At 35.9% G+C, this 17335-nt stretch overlaps 2 non-coding genes across 2 annotated transcripts; both read left to right on the top strand.

The window, feature by feature from the left end:
• The first annotated feature begins 5521 nt into the window (after window positions 1-5521).
• Window positions 5522-5628, top strand: LOC128293373 (small nucleolar RNA R71). The gene has a single exon (XR_008283557.1). It is a non-coding gene; the product is annotated as a small nucleolar RNA R71 (small nucleolar RNA).
• An 11052-nt stretch (window positions 5629-16680) lies between these two features.
• On the top strand, window positions 16681-16787 carry LOC128293480 (small nucleolar RNA R71). Its single transcript, XR_008283661.1, has one exon. It is a non-coding gene; the product is annotated as a small nucleolar RNA R71 (small nucleolar RNA).
• Window positions 16788-17335: the final 548 nt, after the last annotated feature.

Raw genomic sequence — 17335 nt, 5'->3', positions numbered from 1 at the left:
AACTTGCATAGAATTCTCGAACTAGTTCATCATTGGGAAGTGAACGAGCATCACAAAATTGTTCCCACTTGAAAGCATTGATTATCTTTCTAATTGGCATAGGAACAACCATCAAATCATTACTCTTCAAGTTAAAGCCTTTTTCCAGCATCATAGGTTGATGCTTGAAAATTGAATCAAATCTCTCTTTCACTTCTTCATCGATCAAAATCGGGTTTTTAGGAGTAGCCTTTGATGATCTAGTTCTTTTTCCAGACATGGTATCTTTTCCCGAAAATTAGGCAAAGTTTCTGCTTACTGGGGAAGAAGAGAAATCAGCAAGTAGGTAGAACTCGCTACGGCAAAAAATTTGCAATGGTAAGAATAGTGTGGCGGCAACGGCGATGTGCGACAGCTACAATAGTGTGTGGCGCCAGCAACAACTATGTGCAGTAGCAACGGAGGTGCTTCAGCAATCTCTTTACGATGGCAATAGGGAATTTCGACAAAAAGGGAAAGAGAACTAAGGTTTCCTTTAGGATTTGAGGTCCACAACACAAAAGGGAAATTTTAGGGAGTAAGCAAATTGCTTTCAGGTATATGAAAATTAGTGGAATGGAGAAGGGTTTATATAGGGAAAATTAGGGCAACATGTAGCAAAAAAATTAGCTACATTAGGGTTACTTGGGCGGCAAGTAATGGGAGTGGCCGCAATAGGTATGGATTTTTCCCTCCTTTATGCTGTCTTGGGCTTCAAATTCAAGTTGTATTTTTAGGCTTACTCAAGAGAAAAAAATTTGATTAGTACTTGGGCCAAATTTGACCCCCTTTAAAAATTAAAAATTTAAACAAAAAAATTAAACTTAAAAATTTTAAATCTCAATTAGAAAATTTCTCCCAATAAATTACATTAAATTAATTCTTAGGAAAAGTTGGAAGAGTCACAGTGGTCTCGCTTAAGTTCCAATCTCCTTAGATGAATTAATTAAATGTACTAAATTAAGAAAATAAATTATAACTATTTATTTATTTACAAAACAAGTTCATGAAAAATCAAGGGTCTGTTAATTTGAACGAGGATTCAACTCACTCAACTTCACCATCCCAATAATGTTTGAGACGTTGACCATTAACTTTAAACGTACCTTTGAGATTGTCGTATAATTCAATAGCTCCATAAGGATACACTCGGTAGATGGTATAAGGTCCTTTCCATCGGGATTTAAGCTTCCCAAAAAATAACTTCGTCCTTGAATTAAACAACAAACCTTCTGACCTTCTTTAAACTCGCGAGGTTGTATATGACTATCATGTCATCCTTTTTTATTTTTCTTTACACATTTTGGAATTCTCATAGGAAAAATACCTCAACTCTTCCAACTCATCCAATTGTAACATCCTTCTCTTACCGGCTTGCTTAAGATCAAATTCAATTGCTTCAAGGCCCAGTGAGCTCTATTCTCTAATTCTAATGGCAAATGACATGCCTTCCCAAAAACTAACCGATAAGGAGTCATTCCTAGCGGTGTCTCAAATGTTGTTCGATAGGCCCATAATGCATCATCGAGCCTTCGAGACCAATCTTTTCTGCTAGGGCGTACTACCTTTTCAAGGATACCTTTGATTTCACAGTTTACTCTCTCAACTTGCCCATTGGACTGAGGGTGATAGGCAGTAGAAATCTTGTGCTTCACATCATATTTTTCAAGCAACCACTTAAGCTATTTGATCACAAAGTGAGAACCTTCATCACTAATAATAGCTCTTGGTGTCCCAAATCATGTAAACACATGCTTATGTAGGAATTGCATGACTACCTTAGCATCATTTGTAAGGTATGCTTCAGCTTTAACTCACTTGGATACATAGTCCACAGCAACTAGGATGTATTTGTTCCCATACGAAGAAGGAAACAGGCCCAAGAAGTCAATGCCCCATACGTTAAATAATTCAATCTCCAAAATATTTGTCAAGGGTATCTCATTCCTCCTTGATATATTCCCAGTCCTTCGGCATTTATCATAGTTCTTCACATAAGCATAAACATAGTTATATAGCGTAGGCCAAAAGAAACCTGCTTGCAAAATCTTTACTACAGTACGTGAACCACCAAAGTGTCCCCCACTTTTAGCTACACACTTTCAGATTATATTATCTGCACACTGTTTAAACAAAAAGGGATCCTCCCAAAAATAATATCGACTATCATGAAGGAATTTTTTTTCCTTTGTTGGTATGTCATTTCTTGAGGAATTATTCCACATGCAAGATAATTGGCAAAATCATCAAACCAAGGTGTTTCATGAATTTGATTTACCTCAAATAAGTGCTCATCTGGGAAATTCTCGTTGATAGGCACACATGATTGAGTTGCCTCATCTTGTTCCAACCTCGACAGATGATCAACTATTTGATTTTTGACACCTTTTTTATATTGGATCTCAAGGTCAAATTCTTGAAGTAATAGTATCCAACGAATTAGCCTCGATTTCACAACTTTCTTCATGAGTAAGTATTTAATGGCAGCATGGTCAGTAAATGCTGTAACTTTGGTACCTATAAGATATGAGCGAAATTTTTCAAAAGCAAACACTATTGCAAAGAGTTCCTTTTCGGTTTCCGTATAATTGAGTTGGGCTCTCGTCAAAGTTCTACTTGCGTAGTAAATAGGGTGAAACATTTTGTTTCTTCTTTAACCTATCACAAGTCCAACAGCATAGTCACTTGCATCGCACATCAACTCAAAAGGTGAGTTCCAATTAGGTGTAACAATTATTGGGGCTGAGATTAACAGTTTTTTCATATCTTCAAAAGCTTCCAAACATGCTTTGTTGAAATCAAACACTGTACCTTTCTCTAACAACAAACACAACAGTTTAGAAATTTTTGAGAAATCTTTGATAAACCTTAGGTAAAAACCAGCATGGCCTAAGAAACTTTTGACTCCTTTCACATTCATTAGGGCCGATAATCTTTCAATTACGTCCACCTTTGCTTTATCGACTTCAATTCCTCTCTTTGAGATTTTATGTCCTAGAACAATCCCTTCCTTAACCATAAAATGACATTTTTCCCAGTTAAGGACAAGATCCGTCTCTTCGCATCTCCTCAGTACCTTATTTAAATTACTCAAACAGATATCATAAGTGTTACTAAAAACAAAAAAAAATAATCCACAAAAACCTCAACAAAATTTTCAATCATATCAGTGAAAATTGCCTTCATGCATCGTTGAAAGGTTGCAAGTGCATTGCATAAACTAAAAGGCTTTTGCCTAAAAGCAAACGTACCATATGGACAAGTAAAAGGTTGTCCATATAGACAACAAAAAGGCATCCTGCATCTAACCATTTGATCACTTCTTTTCTCACAACTTCTTTCATAATAGGATTGAGCCTCATTGCCCATCAATTCGAGCTCTTTCACCTTCTTCTAAAATAATTTATGCATGCAAAAAGAAGGGCTTATAGCTCGAATATCAGCTATGGTCCAACCAATTGCTTTCTTAAATTTCTTTAGAACAACAATTAATTGCTTCTCTTGATCTTTCGTTAATTCTACTGAAATAATCACAGGCAAAGTAGAACAGTCACCTAAATAAACGTATTTTAAATGGGAAGGAAGTACCTTTAGTTCGAGTTTAGGTAGTTCTTTGATTGGCAACTTGGATTGCACAAATTCTCTGACTTCTAACTCCAACGATTCAAACCGTGTAAATTGAATAAAATTTTTCGGATTGGCTTCCGTCAAAGCCATGTTTTCTTCACCTTCTTCATCCTCCAAAGGGTCAAGATCTAAGGCTTTCTCCAATGGATCTTCTTCAAAATTGCTTGCCATAGAAACCAAGGTTTCTATCTCTTCCATAACTGAACACTCTTTAGCCGATCGAAAAATTTCATCGCTTTAAGAATGTTAAAGGTTACCTAATCGTCTTGAACTCGCATGGTGAGTTCACCTTTCTGCACATCAATTAACATTTTTTTCGTGGATAAGAAAGGCCTCCCAAGGATGATCGACACTTCCTTATCTACTTCAAAATCTAAGACAATGAAATCAACAGGAAAAATAAATTTATCGACTCTTACCAAGACATCCTCGATCTTTCCCTTAGGATATGCTAAAGACCGATCTGCTAGCTGAAGCATCACAGTTGTAGGTCTTACTTCACCTATCCCTAACATCTTAAAAATAGACTTAGGCATCAAGTTGATACTTGCTCCTAAATCATACAAAACTTTACTACAGTAAGATTCACCAATGTTACAGGGTATAGTAAAGCTGTCTTGGTCTTTCAATTTTGGTGGCAGTTTGTTCTGTAGGAATGCACTGTACTCCTTTCTCAAGGCAACAGTCTCATACTCACTCAGCCATTTCTTCTTAGATAGTATATCCTTCATAAACTTCACATAATTTGACATTTGTTCTAAAGCCTTCACCAACAGAATATTGATGTGTAACTGCTTTAGAACATCTAAAAACTTCTTGAATTACACCTCATGTTTTTGCTTGTGTTGCTGCAATCTTTATGGATATGGAGGTGATGGAACTTCTGGTTGAACCGGACAACTCTTCTGAGTAGGTAAATCTGTATCCAAGAAAGATGTTAAAGTATCTGAATTCACTAAGTTAGGATTTACCTTGTTAGTCTTTGCAGTTTGTGATTCCTTTGGTGTAGAAATTTCAATAGCTAGTTGATTCTTCTCAACGGGCTTATGTTCGACATCAATTAATTGAGGTTCTAGAATTTTACCACTTCACAATGCCACTGCCTTAATATGTTCTTTACCCAAATTTCTTGGATTCCCAGTATCGCTCGGCAAGGTTCCTTGCGGTCTATTATGAAGCTCTATAGCTAACTGACCCATTTGGTTTTCCAAAGTTTTCAGTGTTGCTGCTTGGCTATGTATCAAAGTGTCATTCTTGCCATGTACGCTTTCAACAAGTTCTTCAAACTGTTTGATGCCTCAGCTTGAGGTGGTCTTAGAGCTTGCTGATTAAACCCTTGAAATTGGTTAGGTCTATGCTGCAATAAGTTGTGGTTTGGTCAATTTCCTTGGTTACTCTAAGAAAATTTAGGATGATTATGCCATGAAGGATTGTAGAAGTTGAACTGGGGTCCTTATCCACTCCTATTTTGATATTGGTTCCCCACATAGTACATTGACTCAAAATTTGATGGACAATTCTCAAAAGAATGACCTTTCCAACAGTACACACAGGAAACTACTTCAAATGGACTTGGTGGCTAAGCTGTAAAATTATTAGTACTACTAGCGGTAAACTGTTTTAACTAAAGGAAATAGACGATACCTGAGCTGATAACGAAGTAAGGGCATCAACTTCATGAACTCCAGCTACACGTCTTCCTAAAGCTGTTCGATTTGTTGGCCATTGATAGTTATTACTTGCAATCCTCTCGATGATCTCATAAGCCTCATTATAAGACTTAGACAAAATTGCACCATTCGTAGAAGTATCTACCATCATTCTTGTATGTGCATTGAGACCATTATAGAATGTCTCCAACTGGATACAATGAGGAATCCCATGATGAGGACACTTACGAAGTAACTCCTTGAATCGCTCCCAAGCCTCATACAAAGACTTGTCATCCAATTGTTGGAAAGTTGTGATCTCGTTCCTCAACTTAGCATTTTTGCTAGGTGGGAAATACTTAGCCAAAAATCTTTCTGCTAATTCTTACCATGTAGATATGGAACTTGGTGGCAATGAATGGAGCCATGCTCGTACTCGATCTCGTAATGAGTATGGAAACAACTTTGACCTCAGTGCATCTTCAGTCACACCGGCTATCTTGAATGAATCACTCACCTCTATAAACAATTGAAGGTGGAGATGTGAATCTTCTATGGACATACCATTGAATTCGCCCACCATTTGAGCATTTGAAACATCACTGGTTTCAATTCAAATTGGGTTGCCTCAATATCTAGCCTTCTAATTCCTGGATTTAACTCACTAAAAAGTGGCACAGCATATTGTTTGATGCATCGATCCCTATCATTGGCAATGAGGATAGGATTTCGTACATGATCGGCTTCATTACCTTGGGCTTGATTCTGATTTCCAAGGTCCATCTCGACTTGTCTTTGAGATGTTTGTTCATGTCTTCGTTGTCTGAAAGTTTGCTCAATTTCAAGGTCTACAGGGAGTAAATCGATAATCCGATCTACGCTCATAAACACTTGAAAAGAAAATCACAAAATTAAAAAGAATAAGTTAGAAATGTTAGAAATAAACCAAATTGGAAGTAAATAATTTCACAAAAAAATGACTATGGCAACAGTTAACAATCCCCAGCAACGGCGCCAAAAACTTGTAACGTGTAGGTTTGTGCAAGTGTACACAATCATTATCAAGTAATAAGTAAGTATCGAGTTATCGTCTCTAGAGGGATTGTATTTGTGCTAAGTCACTTAATTTGTAAAATTATATTAACAATTTGGTAAATAAAAACACAATTTAGTAGAAAAGTGATGATTAAAATCTATTAAACTAAATGCAATGATCCCTAATGCAAATTAACCTAAGTATGCAACTATATGAATGAAATAGATTTTAGCAAAATTAAACACAATTTGCAGCAATTATAACATAAATAAACTAGGACAATTACTTTAATTAAACTCAATTTATTATCAACATGCTTAATAATATTCGGAAAAACATTCCACGGCAACTCGATCTTTCATGAGTTTGGAAACCATGTTAGGTCCTTTCGAAATCCTTTACTTAGTAAATACACATTTTACTGATCCTTATTTACTAAGGGTTTCTTAGTATTCATGCGAGGTAATAGGGACGTGTTTGGTTTGAAATAGTTTAATCACACAAATCTAAAAACTATGCAGATAACAGAGCCTGGTTAGGGTTGTTGTGCAACCTGCAAGTTAATCGGGTTACGATCTAAATTGAGCATGCACATGTCAGTTATGCGTCCACTAGCCGTCATCTGGTTAGATCACTCAGCTAATTCAGGTGCATTTCAATCACGTATGAATGAAATACAGACTTGACTTTAATTTGAAAACATGATCGATTGAGGCACAAACATTATAAACATGAATCTGATAAATATTTTTTAATCAAAGCAATCATACTAGCTTAAATAAAATTAAGATAACATTGTTGTAAACAAGAACAAAGAACACATAGGAAACATTTTTAAATTAATTAAAGAAAAGAAAGATTAAACCCAATTCAGAGTGGCTGTCACCCAAGACTCTTACTAACGAGGCTCCTTCGTTCCTTTGCTTCGCTCCTTTGCTGATGTCTCTCCAAGGTGGCCGACCAAAGGTTCTTTAAGAGGCTCAAATGCTAAAATCTTTATGAAAAGATGATGATAGGCATGGGGAGAAAAGAAGAATGCTAAGTGAATGAATGAGGGATGAGGGATGAGGGATGAGGGATGAGGGATGAGGGATGAGGGATAATTAGAAATGTGAGAATGAGGTCTTATTTATAGATGAGGAGAGGGGGATACTTTACTAAAAATAGGACTTTTCATCTTTTGAAGCATCTTCTATGGGTGGCCAGCCATAAATTGAGGAAGTTGAGCTGATTTTTGCTTGATTTTTGGTCAATATGAGTGTCACAACAACTCAAGACTGAGACTCAGTCAAGTGCAAATCTTCAGGTAAATCTCTAATTTCTTCAACTCTTCAAAGACCTTGTGCATTTAAACCAAAAATTGGTTTATGGACAGCCATGTGCAGCCAAATTTTGGGTTGACTTAGTCCCCAATTTGGATGGTTTTGTAATCCAGCAAAGCTATCAGACCTGTCCAGAATAAATCAACAAGTTAGAGGACCAAAGAATAAAATTTATCCAATTTAATTAATTAATTTAAAACCCAAATTATTAATGAAATATTTTAAAATGAATTATTAAATATAATTTTATATTTTATTATTTAACTTAATCATATATGGCCTATTTATGTCTTAAAAAATATAATATATTCAAATTAATATAAAATAAGCCATTTATTGCATGAAAACTATATAATAAAGCATAAAATTATATTTTAATAATTTTTATGTCCTAATTTCATATTTTCACATATTTCATTAATTTATTAAACAATTATTTAATTTTAACAACAATTTTAAGTAAAAATGTGATAAATTACATAGGAAAAATCCTATATATTTTTTCGATTACAGTAGCAACCGAGTCTTTTGACATCTGCACCCTATCGTCAATCATGTTTAGATCCATTACATCTCCATTAATCATTAACTTGATTGGGGTCCTTTCTTGGTGCTCGAGTCCCACTGAGTAAAAGGTCTTAGATAGTGGAGGACAAATCAAAAGAGGTTCAACCACCTTCTTTCCAGCCATGCGGGCTAATCGCTTTGCTCTCCACACTTTACACATCCTCTTGACATTCTCCCTCATAGGCTTATATCCTAACCCTCTTGTATCCTTCTGAGTGGGAACAAAATCCAGGTTCTGAGATACCTTGTAGGCCGTTTCCCAAACTTAAGTGGATTTTCCAACTGATACGTGATATTCGTGATAGGTTTTAAATATTTATAATGGATCGTTCTTGAAACTAACTATTATCACGATGGAGGCAAGTGTACCTATCGAACAGTAGTATAGCTTTAGCAAGACCGGATTATCGAACCCAAAGGAACTAAAAGTACTAGTATTAACTTTTTTTTTATTATCTAGCCTAAAGAAATAAAAGAGTTTTGTTTATCTAACTAAGCAATTAAACTAAGAAATCACAGAAAAGGAAATTGGGGAAAATACTTTTTGGGAAAACTCGATTGATTAAGACAATACCTAAGGAAAAATCCACCTAGACTTCACTTGTTATTTGACTCTGAATCGAACGATTTATTTATTCAACTTGTTCCGTAGAGATCCCTAAGTTATATTATTATCTCTCTTGAGACTAACAACGTCTAACTCTAGATTGAATAATTGAAATCTCTTTCTAATTAACACTCTAAGGTTGCATTAACTCGATCTATGGATCCCCTTATTAGGTTTCACCCTAATCCGGCAAAATCTTGTCAACCTATCTCTAGGCACGCAATCAACTCCGAGCATTAACTAGAATTAATATCCTAAAATATTAAAACAAGAATTAAGAACACATAATTAAGAACAAGTTAAATATTTATCATACAATTCAGATAATAATAACAAGATTCGTCTTAGGTTTCATTCCCCTTAGGTATTTAGGGGATTTAGTTCATAACTAACAAGGAAAACATATCAGAATAAAAATAAATACAAAACATAAAGAAAACTCAAAACTCTTGAAGGGAAATTGAGGGGAAATCTTCAGTCTTAATGATGAATCCGACTTTTGAGATGGATCAATCGACTTTCTTCAAGTAATTCCTTGTTTCCTATTCTGTGTTTCCTCTCTTCTCCTCTTCTAGCGGACAAATTGGCGTATTACCAAATCACGCGCCTATTGCCACAGCTGTAGATATAGGTATTTTGAGAATACGCCTTAACGACCAATGGTTAACGATGGCTCTGATGGGCTTTGGAATGCCTAAGAACCCTCAAAATTGGCCTTTTCTGAATAGGACTCTGCCTGGGCTCAATAGGGACACGCCTGTATACGATTACTTCAGGACGTGGTCGAGCTTGTTAGATAGGCACGGGCGTGTGGTGTACCCGTGTAAGTCGTGCTTCAAGCCTTCCAATTTAACACAGCCGTGTAATCTGCCCGTGTGAGGAAGTCCAGGCTTTGTTGATTTCGTACGTTGGCTTATTTTCTCCATTTTTGGCCTGTTTCTCGCTCTTTTTATTCTCCTATGCATTCCTGAGTATAAAACATGAAATTAAGGCATTAGGAGCATCGAATTCACCAAATATAAGGAGAAATCATCCATAAAATGTGCTAAGCGTGGGATAGAAATATGTATAAATTATGGTTTATCAAATACCCCCACACTTAAGCATTTGCTTGTCCTCAAGCAAAATCCTCAATTCATAATCAAAATAAATTATTCTCATTTTATAATCCCTATCAATAGTATCTCAAAATAATCCATAAATGATCATATATTGAAAATTCAACTGAAAGAACATCAAAGTTTCAAACATTCTAATTTGAATATTTTTATCACAAAAATATAGGTGTTCCTCCTTCATCTAAGTGATTATCTTTAATTCAAAATATCACAAAGTTTAACATCCTCACTAAAGATTCACTCAAATCACTTGAGATTTTTAAAGACAATAAATTAAGCACTCATTAGTCAATATGAAAAGTTATTACCATAGGCTTGCATGAAAATCAAATCTCCACCACTATATATTGAGATGCTACATCAATCAAAAGGTCTTTATAGGGTTGTAACGTAGCTTTGGTTAGGGGGTGTTGTCACAAGCTGAAAGAAATGGTTAGAATCAAGATTGAATTGAAAAATTACCTAACTAGAAAAATACTTGAAATTGACAAACTAAATTCTTTAACGAAAAGATACTGGAATTTAGCTTTTCTTCATATGATGTGAAATTACAAACTTTAAGCTCATAAATAATGAATTACTACTAATATATGAATCTTTTTTTTAAGAACAAGTCAAATAACATAGACTAACTATTAAGAACAAGACATAGCTAAGCAATTTATTCAAATCAAAACTCGACAAAAATAGGGATCAAATTAATTGAGGGGATTTCAACAATAATGGGTTAAGGGTTAATATTAAGGGTAATACAAGAAATGGCTTGTTAGGCTTAAAGGGGTTCACTAAGGGTTAATTGTGAAGGTAGCCTTTTCATGGCATGAGTAGGCTAATCCTAAGTGTCTCTATCATGTTGACATATCAAATCAATTAGTGTGGTCTTGACACGCATAATCAAGCAAGTTCTAGAATAAGAATTTGATATTGACACACTCAAAGCAATAATAAAAGTGAGCATGAAAGAATCAATAGATGCTCTTGAAGGCTCAAGATCTCACAAAAAATTATGGCCTTTTTATGTTTAAACTTGTGGATTTCAATTCAAGATAATACCTAAACTTGGGGAAACAACCTAAAATTTTAAATTCTTAAAAATCAACTTATCATGCTTAATTCTCTAATGTCTTAGAGTTTAAACCATCAATGCATGAATGCCTATGTTTTAATTCAAGATATATTAATAAATATTATAAACTAATCAAAATTTATTCTAATAGTGATATGAAAAAATTGAATGAGAATAAGACAAAAAATAAATGACCCCCCACACTTAAGATGTACATTGCCCTCAATGTACAAAGATAGATTGAAAAATAAATATACGATCATAAGATAGGCAGAAAAGTGAAACTTCTTGAGTTAAGAATGGATGAAGTTCCTGGATTAGTAAGAGCGATTGTTGGAAATAAAGCTGGAGGGCAAGCATGATTCTGAGGAATAATAGGAATAATCTGATAATAAAGATAAGCCGTGTTTTTTTTTAAATAAATGATATTTCAAATAGATGAGAATAAAAATAAACGTAAAGGAAAATAAAATAAGAGGGGTAATCTAATTTAAAAAATGGCAAGGTCATATCACACGCCCGTGGGGTTCGTGTTCAGCCCGTGTTTGTCGCGATTTAGGTGGTTTTCACACGACTTGAGGCAACGCCCGTGTCTCTAGGCTGTGTGGCTGTATGATTGTGTCGCACGACCATGTGCAATGTGGTTCGCTTCTCCCATGCCCGTATATGTAAGCCCACGCCCGTGTTAATTTGACAGGTTCGACCACGGGTGCTAGACACAGGCGTGTCGCACGCCCGTTTTGTTTTGGCAGGTTCGCCTACGGCCATATTGCACGGCCGTGGTGATTTATCGTAGCTCGTGTTTGGGGAAAATCCTTGCCCTGTTTCCACACGGTCCTAAGCACGCCCGTGTGCTTGGTCGTGTCTATGTGGTAAACCTGTATTCAAAAGCTCCGTTAGTAAGCCAGGTGTTAAATACCAAAATTTAAAGAAGTCAATACAGTAAGTGCTCGGGTTTCCTCACGAGAAGCACTTATTTAAAGTCTAAGCTCGACTTTACAGTGTGAGTATACTTAAGGAGGTTCGTAGAGCTGTCGCTCCTATCTATCATCTTTAAATTTCTCACCGTTGTAAGGTTTGAGGAGATGTGCATTTACTTTGAGAGTACCTTGCGATGGGTGACTTACTTCTATGGTGCCGTATGGGAAAACTGTTTTGACTACGAATGGACCTGACTATCGTGATTTAAGCTTCCCAAGGAACAATTTGAGTCTCAATTTATATAATAATCTCCAACTTCAAATTGTTTATTTTGTTTTCACCGAGCATCATGGCGGTATTTCATTGCTCCATATATAGTCTTGAATTTTCATACGCACAGGTTCGCCATTCGTCTAACTCGTTTAACTGTATCAACCTGTTTTCACCTGCAAGTTTGGGATCAAAGTTTTGAAATTTTATAGCCCAGAATACTTTGTGTTCTAACTCAAATGGTAGATGACAACTTTTTCCACAAACAAATTTATACGATTATGTTCCTATAGGGGTCTTAAAAGTAGTTCTATAAGCCCATAACATATCATCTATTTTCGTTGCCCAGTCTTTCTTGTTTAATCCTACTGTCTTTTCTAGGATACGTTTAAGTTCTCGATTTGCCACCTCGACTTGGCCACTAGTTTGAGGGTGGTAAGGGGTGGCTGTTCGGTGGTAAACTCCATATTTCCTGAGGGTTTTTTCAAATTGGGTGTTACAGAAATGAGTACCCCTATCGCTGATGATTAATCTAAGTGTTCCAAATCGCGAGAAAAGTTTCTTAAGGAAATGTACCACTACTCTAGCATCATTTGTAGGTAATGCTCGGGCTTTAACCCATTTAGACATATAACCAACAGCTACTAAGATGTATTTATTTCCAAATGAACTAATGAATGAACCCATGAAGTCAATACCCCAAACATTAAATATTTCACATGAAAGCATATATGTCTGAGGCATTTCATCATGTTTAGAGATATTACCTGTCCTTTGGCATTTGTCACAAGAAATAACATACCTGTTGGCGTCTTTGAATAAGGTGGGCCAATAAAAACCTGATTCGAGTATTTTATGTGCGGTTTTATTTCCGCCGTAATGTCCTCTAGCTGGTCCTGAGTGGCAATGTTCCAAGATTTTTAATGCTTCTGTCCTTGTAACGCATCGCCTAATGACTTGATCTACACATATACGGAAAAGAAAAGGATCTTCCCAAAAGTAGTTTTTCACATCAGTAAAGAATTGTTTCTTTTACTGATGTGTCAACCCTTTTGGGATAACGTTAGCAGCTAAAAAATTCGTGATGTCTGCAAACCAAGGTACCTTCAAGTCAGAAATAGCAAAAAATTATTCTTCAGGGAACGAATCATTTATTTCTACTTCATCTAGCTCTTTAGTATTTGAATTTTCAAGCCTGGATAGATGATCAGCCACGAGATTTTCTGCTCCTTTCTTATCTTGAATCTCTAAGTCGAATTCCTACAATAACAAAATCTATCGAATGAGTCGAGGTTTTGCATCAGCCTTAGTTAACAGGTAACGAAGGGCAGAATGGTCAATATAAACGACAACTTTAGACGATATTAGATATGGCCTAAATTTATCGAATGCAAAAACCACAGCTAGCAATTCTTTCTCCGTGGTGGTGTAGTTCTCTTGTGCGGCTGTCAAAGTTTTGCTAGCATAATAAATAGGTTGAAAGTGCTTGTCCCTTCGCTGTCCCAAAACTGCACCTACTGCAAAGTCACTCGCATCACACATTAGTTCGAAAGGTAAATTCCAATCAGGTGCTATTAGAATTGGAGCATTAATCAATTTATTTTTTAAGGTATTAAATGCTTCTGAACATTCCTGATCAAAATTAAAGGGCACATCTTTTTCTAGTAATTTAGTCAAAGGCTTAGTTATTTTAGAAAAATCTTTAATAAATCTTCTATAAAACTCAGCATATCCTAAAAAACTTCTAATGGCCTTAACTGAACTAGGAGGAGGTAGTTTTTCAATGATTTTGATTTTAGATTTATCAACCTCAATCCCTTTACTAGAAATTTTATGTCCCAACACAATACCTTCTTGAACCATAAAGTGACATTTTTCCCAGTTAAGTACAAGGTTCGTTTCTTCACATCTTATTAGAACTCGTTTTAAATTTTTAAGGCAAAGATGGAAAGAGTTACCGAATACCGAGAAGTCATCCATAAATACCTCCATGATATATTCTACAAGTTCGTCAAAGATGCCCATCATGCAGCGCTGGAAAGTAGCAGGAGAGTTACATAATCCAAAAGGCATTCTTCGATAAGCAAACGTACCGTATGAACATGTGAATGTCATTTTTTCCTAATCTTCAGGAGCTATTGGGATTTGAAAATAGCCAGATAGTCCGTCTAAGAAACAGTAGTACATGTGCCCTGATAGTCTTTCCAACATTTGGTTAATGAATGACAAGGGGAAGTGATCTTTTCTTGTGACATCATTTAGCTTCCTATAGTCAATGCAAACTCTCCAACCTATGACTGTCCTAGTTGGAATTAGTTCATTCTTCTCATTGGCTACCACAGTCATGCCTCATTTCTTAGGAACAACCTGCACTGGACTTTCCCAAGAACCGTAAGAAATAGGATAAATAATTCTAGCATCTAGAAATTTAATTACCTCGGCTTTAACAACTTCCTTCATGTTGGGGTTCAGCTGTCTTTGAGCTTGCACACATGGTTTATATTCATCTTCGATTAAAATTTTGTGGGTGCAAAAAAAAGGGCTAATCCCTTTAATGTTAGAAATTTTCCAAGCTATAGCCTTTTTATGTTCTTTTAATACTTGGATTAATTCCTCTTTCTCCTTGGGTTGCAAGTTAGAAGCAATAATAACTGGTAATGTAGAATTATTTCCACGGAATGCATATTCCAAGTGTTTTGGCAATTGTTTAAGTTCCAGTTTTGGAGGTTCTTCAATAGAGTGTTTTTCCTTAAGATCATCGTTCCCTTGCCCTCATATTCTGCTTGTCTTTGGGAATGTTCATTAAAGTTCAATTTAGCTTTTATTTTACCTGTCTCGAAATCATCGTCATCTACCTCCTCTCCTTGGGCATGGCACAGTTCCAACGTGTCCTTATGTATGATTTCCTGAAAAGAATCTTGAGCAACATGATCAATAGAATCAATAAAATAACATGAGTCATCCTGTTCCCTAGAAAATCTCATGGCATCATAAATTTTAAAAATGATTTCTTCATCACCTACGGTAAGTACCATTTTACCATCACCCACATCAATAATATCCCTAGCAGTGGCTAAAAATAGACGCCCTAAAATTAAAGGCACTTCAATATCTTCATCCATATCAAGTACAACGAAGTCAACAGGGAATATAAATTTATCTACTTTTACAAGTACGTCCTCTATAATACCCCTTGGATATTTAACAGATCTACTAGCTAGTTGAATACTTATCCTAGTGGGTTTAGGTTCCCCAAGACCAAGTTGTTTAAACATTTTATATGGCATGAAATTAATGCTAGCCCCTAAATCAGCTAGTGCCTTATCAACATTCAAACTACTAATTAAGTAGGGTATAGTAAAACTTCTTGGATCTTTTAGTTTGGTTGGTAGTTTGTTTTGGAGTATAGCCGAGCACTCCTCGTTAAGTTCCACTGTAGATAAGTATTCAAACTTCCTTTTATTTGTTAGGAGCTCCTTTAAAAATTTTGCGTATGTAGGCATCTGCGATATAGCTTCAACAAAAGGTAAGTTAATATGTAGTTGTTTAAAAAGTTTAAGAAATTTACCAAATTGTGCATCGATACGGTCTTTCTTCAACTTTGCTGGATATAGGATTGGTGATTTATATTCCTTCGGCATTGGATAGTCATTGCTTTTGGGTTTTACCTCCTCTCTCTTGCTTCTGTCAGCTTCTTGTTGTGGCTTCTTTTCCTATTCAGCTAACACTTTCCCACTCCTCAGTGTAACTGCTTTCACATGTGCTTTTGGATTGGGTTCGGTGTTACTAGGTAGATTTCCTAGTGTTCTTTCTGAAATCATCTTAGCCAGCTTTCCAATTTGATTCTCGAGTCCTTGGATTGACGCTTGTTGATTCTTAAATGCTACCTCGGTATTCTAAATATGATTTTCTGACACCGATATAAACTTTGTGAGCATCTCTTCAAGGTTCGGCTTCCTCTCTTGTTGGTAAGGTGGTTGTTGGAAGCTTGAAGGTGGTCTCTGATTTCCTTGGCCTCCCCAGGAGAAATTTGGGTGGTTCCTCCAACCTGCATTATAAGTATTGCTATAAGGATTATTTTGAGATCGAGGATTATTACCCATGTAATTTAATTGCTCGTTCTCCATGTTGTGGCCATAGGGTTGATATTCTGAATTGCTTGATCCACCTCCAGTTGTTTCACATTGCATTACTGGATGAACCTGCTTAGAACCAAGTAAACCATCAATCTTTTTATTTAGAAGTTCTACCTGATTTGACAGCATAGTAACCAAATCGACGTTATAAATGCCTGCTGTTTTAGTTGGCTTAGTCCTCATGACTTGCCACTGATAGTTATTCAGTGACATTTTTTCTATGAATTCATAAGCTTTTCTAGGTGTTTTATTATTGATAGTTCCACCAGCGGTTGCATCAACCATTTGTCTAGTCAAGGGGTTCAGGCCATTATGAAACGTTTGAACCTATAGCCAGAGTGCTAACCCATGGTGAGGGCATCGTCTCAAGAGGTCATTGTAACTTTCCCATGCATCGTAGAGTGTTTCTAAATCCATCTGCACAAAAGAAGAGATATCATTAGGTAAATTAGCTATTTTAGCCGGCCGAAAATATTTTAATAAAAATTTTTTGGTCATTTGTTCCCAAGTAGTAATTGACCCCCGTGGTAATGAGTTCAACCACTGTTTAGCCTTGTTTCTCAATGAAAAGGGAAACAACTGAAGACGTATGGCATCATTAGAAATGCCATTGATTTTAAATGTATCGCAAAACTCAAAGAAATTCGCCAAATGAGTATTTGGATCCTCATCCTGCAAACCATCAAACTGAAGAAACTGTTGTTTCATTTGAATTGTGTTAGGTTTCAGTTCAAAATTATTTGCAGCAATACTAGGTCTAACTATACTCGATTCAGTTCCTGTTAAAGTAGGTTTAGCATAATCATGCATAGTAGATTCTGATTTACTGGATTAACAGCAATCACAGAAGGTATTAGGTTTTCCTGATTTTCAGCCATCTCCTCAGTTGTGGTTTGAGTATCGTCCTCTTGCTCTTCCTCTGTGCATCTTAAGCTTCCTCTTATTTCTCGTTGGTTTCTACAAACTGTGTGATCGATCTCACTATTAAAAAATAATGG

Source organism: Gossypium arboreum, chromosome 5, assembly GCF_025698485.1.
Source record: "Gossypium arboreum isolate Shixiya-1 chromosome 5, ASM2569848v2, whole genome shotgun sequence".
NCBI lineage: Eukaryota > Viridiplantae > Streptophyta > Magnoliopsida > Malvales > Malvaceae > Gossypium > Gossypium arboreum.
The sequence above is the reverse complement of the archived record's forward strand: the minus strand, read 5'-3'. Positions and strand labels throughout refer to the sequence as shown.